This window comes from Danio rerio, chromosome 5, assembly GCF_052040795.2.
Source record: "Danio rerio strain M-AB ecotype USA chromosome 5, GRCz13ab, whole genome shotgun sequence".
NCBI lineage: Eukaryota > Metazoa > Chordata > Actinopteri > Cypriniformes > Danionidae > Danio > Danio rerio.
Genome location: NC_141025.1, coordinates 20,511,897 through 20,530,000, shown reverse-complemented (window position 1 = coordinate 20,530,000; position 18,104 = coordinate 20,511,897). Strand labels below are relative to the sequence as shown.

The 18,104-nt window shown below is 32.1% G+C and overlaps 1 protein-coding gene and 2 long non-coding RNA genes across 3 annotated transcripts in view; 1 reads left to right on the top strand and 2 right to left on the bottom strand.

Annotated features, from left to right (window-relative positions):
- LOC147843922 (uncharacterized) overlaps positions 1 to 18,104 on the bottom strand; it is a 143,860-nt gene that overhangs the window by 36,974 nt on the left and 88,782 nt on the right. The gene's annotated exons all lie outside the window — the stretch shown is intronic.
- The window catches only part of LOC147843923 (uncharacterized), a 33,934-nt gene that overhangs the window by 4,076 nt on the left and 11,754 nt on the right, over positions 1 to 18,104 (bottom strand). The gene's annotated exons all lie outside the window — the stretch shown is intronic.
- Positions 9,947 to 15,283, top strand: LOC147843926 (uncharacterized). The gene is made up of 4 exons (XR_015491106.1): positions 9,947 to 11,643; positions 12,356 to 12,497; positions 12,642 to 12,861; positions 13,718 to 15,283. It is a non-coding gene; the product is annotated as an uncharacterized LOC147843926 (long non-coding RNA).

The window sequence follows — 18,104 nt, the reverse complement described above, 5'->3', positions numbered from 1 at the left end:
CAGGAAGCACAGCGGTTGAGAAGTGGTTGCTAGGCGGTTGCTAAGATGTTGCTAAGGCATTCCTAGGTAGTTGCTAGGGTGTTCTGAGTGGTTTCTAGGCTGTTGCTAGGGTCCACTGGACTGTTAATCGGAAGGCCTCATTTACATTTTTGATCAAATCGAGAGAGAGAGAGGACTGATTTGTTCAGGTTGTTTAATGCAGATCACTATAGTATAGTTAGTATTTATAGTATATATTATAATCTGAACAAAATTACATTATAATAAATATCATATAAAGAAAAATATTAAATTAAAATACTAATGAAACAACAGCACATGCATTTAGTTAATTTGTCTATTATTTAATCAGTCTTATCAGTTTTGCAGTTAATATAGAGTACAGTCAATTTACAGTAATTTGCAGCGTTATATATATAGTTATAGTTATATATACAGTTTACAGGAAGAAAATCGCATTAAATACAATATTATAGGACGTCTTCATCACGTGGTTAATTCTGACCAATGACGTTGTTCCACCCCACTGGCCACTTACACAATGTTATAATCGTAATATTTAGTTGTCATCACCTGGGTGATTTTATTTTTTTTTTTGGTACAGCATAGGCCAAAAGCTTGGCTTTCATTGTCATTATCACAAGTGAGGAGAAGGCTCTTTTACGGCACAGAATATTGTTTTGAAAGAAATATCTGAAGTAAACTTATGTTTTTGCTAACATAAAAGGGGGATTAAGAAATAATCCTTATAACCCTAACCATAAATGTGTGTATGTGTTATATATGTATATATGTATGTATATATATATATATATATACATACATATATACAGTTGAAGTCAGAATTATTAACCCCCTTTTGATTTTTTTTTCCCTTTTTTAAATATTTCCCAAATTATATTTAACAGAGCAAGGAAATTTTCACTGTATGTCTGATAATATTTTTCTTCTAGAGAAAGTCTTATTTGTTTTATTTCGGCTAGAATAAAAGCAGTTATTAATTATTTAAAAACTATTTTTGGGACACAATTATTTGCCCCTTTAAGCAATTTTTTTCTGATAGTCTACAGAACAAACCATCGTTATACAATAACCTGCCTAATTACCCTAACCTGCCTAGTTCACCTTATTAACCTAGTTAAGGCTTTAAATGTCACTTTAAGCTGTATAGAAGTGTCTTGAAAAATATCAAGTCAAATATTATTTACTGTCATCATGACAAAGATAAAATAATGAAGTTATTAGAAATGAGTTATTAAAACTATTATGCTTAGAAATGTGCTGAAACAATCTTCCCTCCATTAAACAGAAATTGGGGAAAAAATAAACAGGGGAGCTAATAATTCTGACTTCAACTGTATGTATATATATGTATATACACACACTTTATTTTCACTGTTTGTAAATAATTGTTCTTAACATTTTTGCTTTAAAACATTATAATACTGTTTGGATTTTCCCCCCATAATAATAAATTGTGAACATTGCAGTGTAAATTGCAATCCAGATGTTACAGAGAGAAATTGATGCAGCAACAGCAGAGCATATTAAGGGGATATAAAAAATCTTCATACATCGTATGTATATATATATATATATTCACTGTTTTAAAATACATTTTCTTTGCTGTGTGTTTATATTGGTTATGATGCTGTTTGGATGTTTTATTTTTGCACAATAAATAAAATGTGATTTAAAAAGTGCAAACATTGTCTTTGTTAGAATTTACACGTGATTACAACGGTATAAAGACGTTCAGGTCCGACCGGACCGAATGGAAAGAAATTGTAGGTTTTGAAGATGGATTATTAGTTTTGTGGCAAGGACATAGCTGTTTTAGAGGGTTAAAATACAGATTAAAAATAAAGTTAGAAGGATTTTATATTAAATATGTTTATTGTATAATATACGTGAATGTTCGCATGGCTTTCATTTTCATTATCACAAGTAGAGGAGAAGGCTTTTCACGGCACAGAATATTCTGTTTTGAAAGAAATATCCGAAGTAAAGTTATGTTTCTGCCAACATCAGAGGCATGTATTTAAAAACTCACAGGGTAGCAGACAGAAATGCATGCGGGTCGATTCCGACGCGGATGATTCTGCATCCAGATCAGTTTTATTACGCTTTATGGAATTCACCGCGAGCATAATATGAATGACTGATGACCAGAATTAAGTTCAACCTCACCTCGATTTTGACCACAGATCTCTCTGCCTCTTAAAGGAACAATAAATAGTGTTGTATGACTTGTATTTGTGTATTTTCGCTGAGAAATTTTAATGTAAACAGCTTCAAATATTGTAACAAGCACCTCTGAAATGAGCCGAACTTTCTGTAGAGCAAAAACAGTCAGCCCGGATATCTCCACTGCGGTCAAGCCAGCCGCGGTCTGGAAAAACACAGTCATAACACAGGTAATGTCAGCAGCCACACAGAGAGCGCTCCACAGAGCACCCATTTCGCCCAGAACAGAGAGATGACAACGAAATATAAGTTTATCCCCCTTTCCTCCCACGTATGCTTTATTAAACAATTTATTAGCTTTTTTTGACTGTTGTTATTTTAAGAAATTGGTTTCTGGGCTTACCTTTAATTTCCTCAAGTTTATCTTTTTGCTTCAAATGATTTTATAGCAGATCAAACGGACAGAATAAATATACGATTTCTAAATACACAGAATGTACAACGTGGCTAACCTCAGAAAGTGAAAACAATCATAAAGTAGTCCAACAAAACATTGTTTGAATTACAAATATATGTTTATTTCATTTAAAGGGGATTTAAAAGGTTATGCTTCTTTCAGTATATGGGATATGGGGCATTATTACACTTTAGATGACTGTAAAGACCTTATTATTTGTTATAAGTAGAATAGAACAACAAGATCTGATGCAGGAAGTAAAATACTAAGCATACATCATATGAAGCCTGTTTTACTGCAGCATTTTGGAGAAATGTACCATTAACACACTTTAAAGCGCTATAAAGAAATAAGTAGAAAAAAAACAAAGTTTGGTTCTGATACAGGATGTACATGCATACCTCATGTAAAAGACCTCATTTAGGTGAGCAGAAGAAAACAATGGACAGGACATCCAATATTATATGCATACCTCATAATAACTTACTGCAGCATTTTGGAGAAATGTGCTATTATTGAGCTATAAAGTCTTTAAAGTGCTATAAATACATTGTTTAACATAAGTTAAATAAAAGACTGATCTGGTTTGATACTGGATGTCCCATGCTATATGCATATATACTACATCTGAATACTTTTTACTTCAGCAATTTGGAAAAAAATTGCTCATTTAAAATATGTAGAAAAAAACAATAGTCAGGTCTGATACAGGACATCACATTCTAAACTTCAAATAAAGACTTGTTACTGCAGTGTTTTGGAGAAATTGGGTATTAACATTACTCAAAGTTATAAAGACCCAATTTCCAATAAGTAGACAAAGACAATGATCAGTTCTTATACAGGACATCCCATACTATATGTGTACTTCACATTAAATCTTCTTACTGCACTGTTTTAGAGAAATTGTACATTAATATGATTTAAAGTGTTATAAGGACCCTATTTCTAATAAGTAGAAAAAAACAATGGTCAGTTCTTATACAGGACATCCCATACTCTATGTGTACTTCACATGAAACCTTTTTACTGCAGCATTTTAAAGAGACGGGGTATTAACATAATATAAAATACCATAAAGACCGCATTTTAAATAAGTAGAAAAATAACAATGGTCAGTTCTTATACAGCACATCCCATACTATGTGTGAACTTCACATGAAACCTTATTACTGCAGTGTTTTGGAGAAATTGTATATTATTATATTTTAAAGTGTTATAAAGACCCCAATTTAAATAAGTAGAAAAAAACAATGGTCAGGTCTTATACAGGACATCCCATACTATATATGTACTTCACATGAAACCTTTTTACTGCAGCATTTTAAAGAGACAGGGTATCAACATAATATAAAATACTATAAAGACCGCAATTTAAATAAGTAGAAAAAAACAATGGTCAGTTCTTACACAGGACATCCCATACTATGTGTGGACTTCACATGAAACCTTATTACTGCAGTGTTTTGAAGAAATTGTATAATAATATTTTTCAAAGTGTTATAAAGACCCCAATTTAAATAAGTAGAAAAAAACAATGGTCAGTTATTATACACGACATCTCATACTATATCTCTACTTCACATGAAACCTATTTACTGCAGCATTTTAGAGAAATGGGGTATTAACATAAAATAAAGTGTGATAAAGACCCCATTTCAAATAAGTAGAAAAAAACAACGGTCAGTTCTTATACAGGACATCCCATACTATATATGTACTTCACATGAAACCTTTTTACTGCAGCATTTTAAAGAGACGGGGTATTAACATAATATAAAATACTATAAAGACCACATTTTAAATAAGTAGAAAAAAACAATGGTCAGTTCTTATACAGGACATCCCATACTATATATGTACTTCACATGAAACCTTTTTACTGCAGCATTTTAAAGAGACGGGGTATTAACATAATATAAAATACTATAAAGACCACATTTTAAATAAGTAGAAAAAAACAATGGTCAGTTCTTATACAGGACATCCCATACTATATATGTACTTCACATGAAACCTTTTTACTGCAGCATTTTAAAGAGGCGGGGTATTAACATAATATAAAATACTATAAAGACCGCATTTTAAATAAGTAGAAAAAAACAATGGTCAGTTCGTACACAGGACATCCCATACTATGTGTAAACTTTACATGAAACCTTATTACTGCAATGTTTTGGAGAAATTTTATAATATTATATTTCAAAGTGTTATAAAGACCCCAATTTAAATAAGTAGAAAAAAACAATGGTCAGTTATTATACACGACATCCCATAATATATCTCTACTTCACATGAAACCTATTTACTGCAGCATTTTAGAGAAATGGGGTATTAACATAAAATAAAGTGTGATAAAGACCCCATTTTAAATAAGTAGAAAAAAACAATGGTCAGTTCTTATACACGACATCCCATACTATATATGTACTTCACATGAAACCTTTTTACTGCAGCATTTTAAAGAGACGGGGTATTAACATAATATAAAATACTATAAAGACCACATTTTAATTGAGTAGAAAAAAACAATGGTCAGTTCTTATACAGGACTTCCCATACTATATATGTACTTCACATGAAACCTTTTTACTGCAGCATTTTAAAGAGACGGGGTATTAACATAATATAAAATACTATAAAGACCGCATTTTAAATAAGTAGAAAAAAACAATGGTCAGTTCTTACACAGGACATCCCATACTATGTGTGGACTTTACATGAAACCTTATAACTGCAGTGTTTTGGAGAAATTGTATAATATTATATTTCAAAGTGTTATAAAGACCCCAATTTAAATAAGTAGAAAAAAACAATGGTCAGTTATTATACACGACATCCCATACTATATATGTACTTCACATGAAACCTTTTTACTGCAGCATTTTAAAGAGACGGGGTATTAACATAATATAAAATACTATAAAGACCGCAATTTAAATAAGTAGAAAAAAACAATGGTCAGTTCTTACACAGGACATCCCATACTATGTGTGGACTTCACATGAAACCTTATTACTGCAGTGTTTTGAAGAAATTGTATAATATTATTTTTCAAAGTGTTATAAAGACCCCAATTTAAATAAGTAGAAAAAAACAATGGTCAGTTCTTATACAGGACATAGCATACTATATCTGTACTTCACATGAAACTTATTTACTGCAGCATTTTAGAGAAATGGGGTATTAACATAATATAAAGTGCTATAAAGACCCCATTTTAAATAAGTAGAAAAAAACAATGGTCAGTTTTTGTACAAGACATTCCATATTATGTGTGTACATTACATGAAACATTCTTACTGCACTGTTTTGGAGAAATGAGGTATTAACATAACATAAAGTTGTATAAAAACCCCATTTCAAATAAGTAGAAAAAAACAATGGTCAGATCTTATACAGGACATGCTAATCTATGTGTGTACTTCACATGAAACCTTTTTATTGCAGCATTTTAAAGAAACGGGATATTAACATAATATAAAGTACTATAAAGACCGCATTATAAATAAGAAGGAAAAAAACAATTGTCAGTTGTTATACAGGACATCCCATACTGTATGTGTACTTCACATGAAAACTTCTTACTGCAGCATTTTGGAGAAGAGGGGTATTAACATCATAATATAAAGTGATATAAAAACCCCATTTTTAAATAAGTAGAAAAAACAATTGTCAGTTGTTATACAGGACATCCCATACTATATGTGTACTTCACATGAAAACTTCTTACTGCACTGTTTTGGAGAAGCGGGGTATTAACATGATAATATAAAGTGATATAAAAACCCCATTTCAAATAAGTAGAAAAAACAATTGTCAGTTGTTATACAGGACATCCCAGACTATATGTGTACTTCACATGAAACCTTTTTACTGCAGCATTTTGGAGAAACAGGGTATTACATAGAAAAAGTACTATAAATATCCCCTTTCAAATAAGTAGAAAAAAACAATGGTCAGATCTTATACAGGACATCCTAATCTATGTGTTTACTTCACATAAAAGCTTTTTACTGCAGCATTTTAAAGAAACGGGGTATTAACATAATATAAAGTACTATAAAGAGTTTATTTTAAATAAGTAGAAAAAGACAATGGTCAGTTCTTATACAGGACATTTCATACTATGTGTGTACTTAACATTAAACCTTCTTACTGCACTATTTTGGAGAAATGGGGTATTAATATGATTTAAAGTGTTATAAGGACCCTATTTCTAATAAGTAGAAAAAAACAATGGTCAGTTCTAATATAGGACATCCCATACTCTATGTGTACTTCACATGAAACCTTTTTACTGCAGCATTTTTCAGACATGGGGTATTAACATAATATAAAGTGCTATAAAGACCCCATTTCTAATAAGTAGAAAAAAACAATAGTCAGTTCTTATACAGGACATCCCATACTATATATGTACTTCACATGAAACCTTTTTACTGCAGCATTTTAAAGAGACAAGGTATTAACATAATATAAAATACTATAAAGACCGCATTTTAAATAAGTAGAAAAAAACAATGATCAGTTCTTACACAGGACATCCCATACTATGTGTGGACTTCACATGAAACCTTATTACTGCAGTGTTTTGGAGAAATTGTTTAATATTATATTTCAAAGTGTTATAAAGACCCCAATTTAAATAAGTAGAAAAAAACAATGGTCAGTTATTATACAGGACATCCCATACTATATCTCTACTTTACATGAAACCTATTTACTGCAGCATTTTAGAGAAATGGGGTATTAACATAAAATAAAGTGCTATAAAGACCCCATTTCAAATAAGTAGAAAAAAACAATGGTCAGTTCTTATACAGGACATCCCATACTATATATGTACTTTACATGAAACCTTTTTACTGCAGCATTTTAAAGAGACGGGGTATTAACAAAATATAAAATACTATAAAGACCGCATTTTAAATAAGTAGAAAAAAACAATGGTCAGTTCTTATACAGGACATCCCATACTATATATGTACTTCACGAGAAACCTTTTTACTGCAGCATTTTAAAGAGACGGGGTATTAACATAATATAAAATAATATGAAGGCCGCATTTTAAATAAGTAGAAAAAAACAATGGTCAGTTCTAACAAAGGACATCCCATACTATGTGCGGACTTCACATGAAACCTTATTACTGCAGTGTTTTGGAGAAATTGTATAATATTATATTTCAAAATGTTATAAAAACCCCATTTCAAATAAGTAGAAAAAACAATTGTCAGTTTTTATACAGGACATCCCATACTATATGTTTACTTCACATGAAACCTTTTTACTGCAGCATTTTGAAGAAACAGGGTATTACATAGAAAAAGTACTAAAAATACCCCCTTTCAAATAAATAGAAAAAAACAATGGTCAGATCTTATACAGGACATCCTAATCTATGTATGTACTTCACATAAAAGCTTTTTACTGCAGCATTTTAAAGAAACGGGGTATTAACATAATATAAAGTACTGTAAAGAGTTTATTTTAAACAAGTAGAAAAAAACAATGGTCAGTTCTTATACAGGACATTTCATACTATATGTGCACTTCACATGAAACATTTTTACTGCAGCGTTTTTGGGAAACAGGGTATTAACATATGATAAAGTGCTATAAAGACCGCATTTCAAATAAGTAGAAAAAAACAATGGTCAGTTCTCATACAGGACGTCCCATACTATATGTGTACTTCACATGAAATAATTTTACTGCAGCATTTTAGAGAAAGGGGGTATTAACATATTATAAAGTGATAAAAAAAACATTTCATATAAGTAGAAAAAAACAATGGTCAGTTCTTATACTGGAAATCCCATACTATATGTGCACTTCACATGAAACCTTTTTACTGCAGCATTTTGGAGAAACGGGGTATTAACATAATATAAAGTGCTATAAAGACCCCATTTCAAATAAGTAGAAAAAAACAATGGTCAGTTCTTATACTGGACATCCCATACTATATGTGCACTTCACATGAAACATTTTTACTGCAGCATTTTGGAGAAACAGGGTATTACCATATTATAAAGTGCTATAAAGAGCCCATTTCTAATAAGTAGAAAAAAACAATGGTCAGTTCTCATACAGGACATCCCATACTATATGTGCACTTCACATGAAACCTTTTTACTGCAGCGTTTTTGGGAAACATGGTATTAACATATTATAAAGTGCTATAAACACCCCATTTCCAATAAGTCGAAAAAAACAATGGTCAGTTCTCATACAGGACGTCCCATACTATATGTGCACTTCACATGAAATCTTTTTACTGCAGCATTTTGGAGAAACGGGGTATTAAGCTAATATAAAGTGCTATAAAGACCACATTTCAAATAAGTAGAAAAAGACAATGGTCAGTTCTTATACAGGACGACCCATACTATATGTGCACTTTACGTTAAATCTTTTTTACTGCAGCGTTTTGGAGAAACGGGGTATGAACATAATATAAAGTGCTATAAAGACCACATTTCAAATAAGTAGAAAAAGACAATGGTCAGTTCTTATACAGGACATCCCATACTATATGTGTATGTCACCGACTCGGTCCCAGTCATTCCCCTCGCTGACCAGCAGAGGTCACCATCTCCGGACTTCTAACCATTACGTCATCCTTCTCACTCCCAGCACACCTGTTCTCCATCTCATTAATGACCCACGTACCACATATAAGCAGCTCACACACACACTTCATTGCGAAGTCTTGTTTAGCCCCGGCCAGCATTTCTGAGCGTTCTATCCTGCCTGATCTCCCGTTTACCACTTCAGCCCGTTCCTCGACCCTGCTCTGTCTTCTGCCTGCCCTTGACCTAAAGCCTGATTACACGGACTCTGATTCTCGCTGCCTGCCCCTGACTAAAGCCTGTATTACGGACTCTGAACCACGCTGCCTGCCCTTGACTCAAGCCTGGTAATCACTCTGCCTCTGTTATCTGCTAATCATCGTTGAGTTGTATGTTGTATGTTCGCACAACCGTGCGAGGTGTTGATGTTTAAGTGTGACTTAATAAATACTGCAAAATGGATCCCTCCGTGTCAGTCTACCCGTTACAGAGTACTTCACATGAAACCTTTTTCCTGCAGCATTTTGGAGAAACGGGGTATTAACATTATTCCTAGTGCTATAAAGACCCCATTTCAAATAAGTAGAAAAAAACAATGGTCAGTTCTTATACAGGACATACCATACTATATCTGTACTTCACATGAAACCTATTTACTGCAGCGTTTTGGAGAAAGGGGGTATTAACATAATATAAAGTGCTATAAAGACCGCATTTCAAATAAGTAGAAAAAAACAATGGTCAGTTCTTATACAGGACATACCATACTATATGTGTACTTCACATGAAACCTTTTTACTGCACTGTTTTGGAGAAACGGGGTATTAACATAATATAAAGTGCTTTAAAGACCCCATTTCAAAAAAGTAGAAAAAGACATAGGTCAGTTCTTATACAGGACATCCCATACTATATGTGCACTTCACATGAAACATTTTTACTGCAGCGTTTTTGGGAAACAGGGCATTAACATATGATGAAGTGCTATAAAGAGCCCATTTCCAATAAGTAGAAAAAAACAATGGTCAGTTCTTACATAGGACATCCCATACTATGTACTTGACATGAAACTTTCTTACTGCACTGTTTTGGAGAAATGGGGTATTAACATAATATAAAGTACTATAAAGACCCCATTTCCAATAAGTAGAAAGAAACAATGGTCAGTTCTTATTCAGGACATCCCATACTATATGTATACTTCACAGAAAAACTTTTTACTGCACTGTTTTGGAGAAACGGGGTAATAACCTAATATAAAGTGCTATAAAGACCGCATTTCAAATAAGTAGAAAAAAACAATAGTCAGTTCTTATACAGGACATACCATACTATATGTGTACTTCACATGAAACCTTTTTACTGCAGCATTTTGGAGAAAGGGGGTATTAACATAATATAAAGTGCTATAAAGACCCGATTTCAAATAAGTAGAAAAAGACAATGGTCAGTTCTTATACAGGACATACCATACTATATGTGTACTTCACATGAAACCTTTTTACTGCAGCATTTTGGAGAAAGGGGGTATTAACATAATATAAAGTGCTTTAAAGACCCCATTTCAAATAAGTAGAAAAAGACAATGGTCAGTTCTTATACATGACATACCATACTACATATGTACTTCACATGAAACCTTTTTACTGCAGCATTTTGGAGAAACTGGGTATTAAGCCAATATAAAGTGCTATAAAGACCCTATTTCAAATAAGTAGAAAAAACAATGGTCAGTTCTTATACAGGACATCCCATACTATATGTGCACTTCACATGAAATATTTTTACTGCAGCGTTTTTGGGAAACAGGGTATTAACATATGATAAAGTGCTATAAAGAGCCCATTTCCAATAAGTAGAAAAAAACAATGGTCAGTTCTTACATAGGACATCCCATACTATGTACTTGACATGAAACTTTCTTACTGCACTGTTTTGGTGAAATGGGGTATTAACATAATATAAAATACTATAAAGACCCCATTTCCAATAAGTAGAAAGAAACAATGGTCAGTTCTTATACAGGACATCCCATACTATATGTGCACTTCACATGAAACATTTTTACTGCAGCGTTTTTGGGAAACAGGGTATTAACATATGATAAAGTGCTATAAAGAGCCCATTTCCAATAAGTAGAAAAAAACAATGGTCAGTTCTTATACAGGACATCCCATACTATATGTGCATTTCACATTAAATCTTTTTTACTGCAGCATTTTGGAGTATTAGGTTACTAATGTAATTCAAAACGTTATAAAGACCCCATATCAAATAAGTAGAAAAAAAACAATGGTCAGTTCTTATACAGGAAGTCCCATACTATATCTGTACTTCACATGAAACCTTTTTACTGCAGCATTTTGGAGAAAGGGGGTATTAACATAATATAAAGTGCTATAAAGACCCGATTTCAAATAAGTAGAAAAAGACAATGGTCAGTTCTTATACATGACATCCCATACTACATATGTACTTCACATGAAACCTTTTTACTGCAGCATTTTGAAGAAACGGGGTATTAAGGTAATATCAAGTGCTATAAAGACCCCATTTCAAATAAGTAGAAAAAAACAATTGTCAGTTCTTATACATGACATCCCATACTATATGTGCTCTTCACATGAAACCTTTTTACTGCAGTATTTTAAAGAAACTGGGTATTAACATATTTTTAAGTGCTATAAAGAGCCCATTTCCAATAAGTAGAAAAAAACAATGGTCAGTTCTTAAACAGGACGTCCCATACTATGTGCACTTCACATGAAACCTTTTTACTGCAGCGTTTTGGAGAAACAGGGTATTAATATATTATAAAGTGCTATAAGGAGCCCATTTCTAATAAGTAAAAAAAAAACAATGGTCAGTTCTTATACAGGACATCCTATACTATATGTGCACTTCACATGAAATCTTTTTTACTGCAGCGTTTTGGAGAAACTGGGTATTAACCTATTATAAAGTGATATAAAATCCCCATTTCTAATAAGTAGAAAAAAACAATTAACAGTTCTTATACAGGACATCCCATACTATATGTACACTTCACATGAAATCTTTTTTACTGCAGCGTTTTGGAGAAACGGGGTATTAACATATGATAAAGTGCTATAAAGAGCCCATTTCCAATAAGTAGAAAAAAACAATGGTCAGTTCTTATACAGGACATCCCATACTATATGTGCATTTCACATTAAATCTTTTTTACTGCAGCATTTTGGAGTATTAGGTTACTAATGTAATTCAAAACGTTATAAAGACCCCATATCAAATAAGTAGAAAAAAAACAATGGTCAGTTCTTATACAGGAAGTCCCATACTATATCTGTACTTCACATGAAACCTTTTTACTGCAGCATTTTGGAGAAAGGGGGTATTAACATAATATAAAGTGCTATAAAGACCCGATTTCAAATAAGTAGAAAAAGACAATGGTCAGTTCTTATACATGACATCCCATACTACATATGTACTTCACATGAAACCTTTTTACTGCAGCATTTTGAAGAAACGGGGTATTAAGGTAATATCAAGTGCTATAAAGACCCCATTTCAAATAAGTAGAAAAAAACAATTGTCAGTTCTTATACATGACATCCCATACTATATGTGCTCTTCACATGAAACCTTTTTACTGCAGTATTTTAAAGAAACTGGGTATTAACATATTTTTAAGTGCTATAAAGAGCCCATTTCCAATAAGTAGAAAAAAACAATGGTCAGTTCTTAAACAGGACGTCCCATACTATGTGCACTTCACATGAAACCTTTTTACTGCAGCGTTTTGGAGAAACAGGGTATTAATATATTATAAAGTGCTATAAGGAGCCCATTTCTAATAAGTAAAAAAAAAACAATGGTCAGTTCTTATACAGGACATCCTATACTATATGTGCACTTCACATGAAATCTTTTTTACTGCAGCGTTTTGGAGAAACTGGGTATTAACCTATTATAAAGTGATATAAAATCCCCATTTCTAATAAGTAGAAAAAAACAATTAACAGTTCTTATACAGGACATCCCATACTATATGTACACTTCACATGAAATCTTTTTTACTGCAGCGTTTTGGAGAAACGGGGTATTAACATATTATAAAGTGATATAAAATTCCCATTTCTAATAAGTAGAAAAAAACAATGGACAGTTCTTATACAGGACATCCCATACTATATCTGTACTTCACATGAAACCTTTTTACTGCAGCGTTTTGGAGTATTAAGTTACTAATGTAATTCAAAACGTTATAAAGACCCCATTTCAAATAAGTAGAAAAAAACAATGGTCAGTACTTATACAGGACATCCCATACTATATGTGTACTTCAAATGAAACCTTTTTACTGCAGCATTTTGGAGAAATGGGGTATTAACATTATTCATAGTGCTATAAAGACCCCAATTCAAATAAGTAGAAAAAAAGACAATGGTCAGTTCTTATACAGGACATCACATACTATATGTGCACTTCACATGAAACCTTTTTACTGCAGAGTTTTGGAGAAACAGGGTATTAACATATTATAAAGTGCTATTAAGAGCCCATTTCCAATAAGTAGAAAAAAACAATGGTCAGTTCTTAAACAGGACGTCCCACACTATATGTGCACTTCACATGAAAACTTTTTACTGCAGCGTTTTGGAAAAACAGGGTATTAACATATTAGACAGTGCTATAAAGAGCCCATTTCCAATAAGTAGAAAAAACAATGGTCAGTTCTTATACAGGACATCCCATACTATATGTGTACTTCACATGAAACCTTTTTACTGCAGCATTTTGGAGAAAGGGGGTATTAACATATTATAAAGTGCTATAAAGACCCGATTTCAAATAAGTAGAAAAAAACAATGGCCAGTTCTTATACAGTACATCCCATACTATAAATTTACTTCACATGAAACCTTTTACTGCAGCATTTTAAAGAAATGGGGTATTAACATAATATAATATAACTTAATATAACAATTTAGTCTCCACTTTCCTTACTAATATGCAACTCCCTCTCTGACTCCTTCACTAACTATAAAAAAAAATACTAATGTTTTGCTTCTCACACTCTTTACACACCTGAAACTTGCCTACAGCAGTTATTCATTGTTGCTCTAACAGTTGTGTAAATTGCTTCCTTGTCCTCATTTGTAAGTCGCTTTGGATAAAAGCATCTGCTAAATGACTAAATGTAAACGTATAAAGTACTAAAAAGACCGCATTTTAAATAAGTAGAAAAAAACAATGGTCAAATCTTATACAGGACATCCTAATCAATGTGTGTATTTCACATGAAAGCTTTTTACTGCAGCATTTTAAAGAAACGGGGTATTAACATAATATAAACTACTATAAAGACTGCATTTTAAATAAGTAGAAAAAAACAATGGTCAGTTCTTATACAGGACATCCCATACTATATATGTACTTCACATAAAACCTTTTTACTGCAGCATTTTAAAGAAATGGGCTATTAATATAATATAAAGTACTATAAAGACCGCATTTTAAATAAGTAGAAAAAAACAATTGTCAGTTGTTATACAGGACATCCCATACTATATGTGTACTTCACATGAAAACTTCTTACTGCAGTGTTTTGGAGAAGCGGGGTATTAACATCATAATATAAAGTGATATAAAAACCCCATTTCAAATAAGTAAAAAAAACACTGGTCAGTTCTTATACAGGACATCCCATACTATATATCTACTTCACATAAAACCTTTTTACTCCAGCATTTTAAAGAAATTGGGTATTAACATAATATAAACACAGCATTTTAAATAAGTAGAAAAAAAACATTGGTCAGTTCTTGTACAGGACATTTCATAGTATATGTGTACTTCACATAAACCTTTTTACTGCAGTATTTTAAAGAAATGGGGTATTAACATAGTATAAAGTGATATAAAAACCTCATTAAAAATAAGTAAAACAAACAATGGTCAGCTCTTATACAGGACATCCCATAATATATGTGTACTTCACATGAAACCTTTTTACTGCAGCATTTAAAGAAATGGGGTATTAACATACTATAAAGTGACATAAAAACCTAATTTCAAAAATGTAGAAAAAACAATGGTCAGTTCTTATAAAGGACATCCTAATCTATGTTTGTACTTCACATGAAAACTTTCAACTGTAGCATTTTAAAGAAACGGGGGTATTAACCTATTATAAAGTGCTATAAAAACCTCTATTCAAATAAGTAGAAAAAACAATGGTCAATTATAAAGTACTATAAAGACCGCATTTTAAATAAGTAGAAAAAAATTAATGGTTGATTCTTATATAGGACATCCAATATTTCAAATGAAACCTTTTTACTGCAGCATTTTCGAGAAATGGGGTATTAACCCATTATAAAGTGCTATAAAGACCACAGTTTAAATAAGTAGAAGACAACAATAGTCAGTTCTTATACAGGATATTCCATACTATATGGGTACTTCACATAAAGCCTTTTTACTTCAGTGTTTTGGAGAAACAGGGTATTAACATATTGCAAAGTGCTATAAAGACCCCATTTCAAATAAGTAGAAAAAACAATGGTCAGTTCATATATAGGACATCCCATACTATGTGTGTACTTTACATGAAACCTTTTTATTGCAGCATTTTGAAGAAATTGGGTATTAACCTATTATAAAGTGCTACAAAGACCGCATGTCAAATAAGTGGAAAAAAAACATTGGTCAGTTCTTATATAGGACATCCCATACTATATGCGTACTTCACATGGAACATTCTTACTGCAGCATTTTCGAGAAATGGGATATTAACATATTACAAAGTGCTATAAAGACCCAATTTCTAATAAGTAGAAGAAAACAATTGCCAGTTTTTATACAGGGCATCCTATACTATACACATACTTCATGTGAAGACTTCTCACCACATAATTTTGGAGAAATTGAGAAATAACAAAATTCAAGTGTTTTAAAGACCCCATTTTTTAGAAGTAGAATACAAAAATAGTCAGTTTTTGTAGAGGACATCTCATAAAATTTGCATACATCATATGAAGCCTTCTTACTACTACATTTTAGAGAAATGGGGCACTAACATAATATGAAGTACTATAAAGACCTCATTACTAATAAGTAGAAAAAACAATAGTCAGTTGTCATACAGGATGTCCTATACTTTTTGCATACTTCATGTGAAAACTTATTACTGCACCATTTTCAAGAAATTGGGTATTAAACTTATAAATTGCTTTAAAGAGCCATTTTCTAAAAAGTAGAAAAAAATAACAATGCTCAGCTCTTCCTATTGCTGAATACTCATAGAGGACATCCCATACTGTATGTATACCTAATATGAAACCTTCTTACTGCCACTTTTTGGAGAATTGGGGCATTAACATACACTGTTAACCCTTACTGTAGATTATGCAGTAAAGAACTGTAAAATAGCCAGTGTTTAGCTGTAATGAAAGAAAACAGTATTTTACTGTAAAAGAAGCAGGATTTGTATGAAATTCTGTAGTGCAAAGAATAAATCACAGTAATTTACTCTATGTACCCATTACAGATATTTACTGTCATAATAAATGGTAAATTACTGATCAACCATTACTGCCCCATCTACTCTGATGCTTTATGTTGCTATTTATATTTATTATATAATTTTATATATTTATATATATTTACTGTTCAGTTTTGATATGTGAATGGTCAGTATTGAGGGGAGAGTGGGACATTGCATTGATGATAAGCTGAATTTCACTGCAGCCATGTGTTTTCTTTGGTTTCTTTTATGTTTTAACATTGAGTATAAGGAGTCAACCAATGCCACAGAGATCATTAAAAGCTAAGCATCCCATACTACATGTATTTATCAGATGAAGACTTGTTACTGCAGTGTTTTGGAGAATTTGGGCATAAACATTATATAAAGTGCTTTAAATACCCAATGTCTAATAAGTAGAAGAAAACAATGGGCAGTTCACGTTCATGACATTCCATAATATATGCATACTTTACATAAAACCTTGTCACTGCAGCATTTTGGAGAAATGGAGGAATAATAACATTCAAAGTGTCATAAAGACCCAATGTCTAATAAGTAGAAGAAAACAATGGTCTGTTCTTAAAAAGGACGTCCCATACTAAAGGCGTACCTCATATGAAGACTTCTTACGGCAGTGTTTTAGAGAAAAGGGACATAATTACCTTTTAGATGGCTATCAAGACCCCATTTCTAAAAAGTAAAAAAAAAAAAAAAAACGGTCAGTTCTTCAATGGACAATTCAGTGGTCAGTTAGGTTAATGGCATCATCCCAACTGTCTCAAGCTATTATTGTACCATTACAACAAAATGATATTATTGGGGATGATGAGTGGTGCTGCTCCAAATGTAGGGTACAAAGACAAACCAAATATGTTTGGTTAATTTCATAGAGATAGTTTACCCAAAAGTGAAAATGAACGCACTATGCACTGGCAATCAAATGGTTACAAACATTTATTAGTTCCTTCTTTTGGTTGAACACAAAAGATATTTAGAATGAACTTGAAAACTGATAACCATTGACTTCCATTTTAGAAAAAAAAAAAACAATTACTATGGAGGTCAATAAATATAGTTCCTCAGCAGGAAGGGAACTGCAATTTTGTGTATCCCTGACACATTTGGAGAAAACTGTGATGTGCTGTCTATCCTTGACACATTCGTCCTGTATCAAAACTGACCATTATTTTATTCTACTCTTTCGAAATGGACACTTTATAGTCATCTGAAGAGTAATAACGCCCCATTAATCCAGATCACTGCAGTAACAAGTCTTCCTGTGAGGTATGCATATAGTATGTGATGTCCTGTAAAAGAAATGACTGTTCTTTTTTCTACTTATTAGAAATGAGGTGTTTGTAGCAAT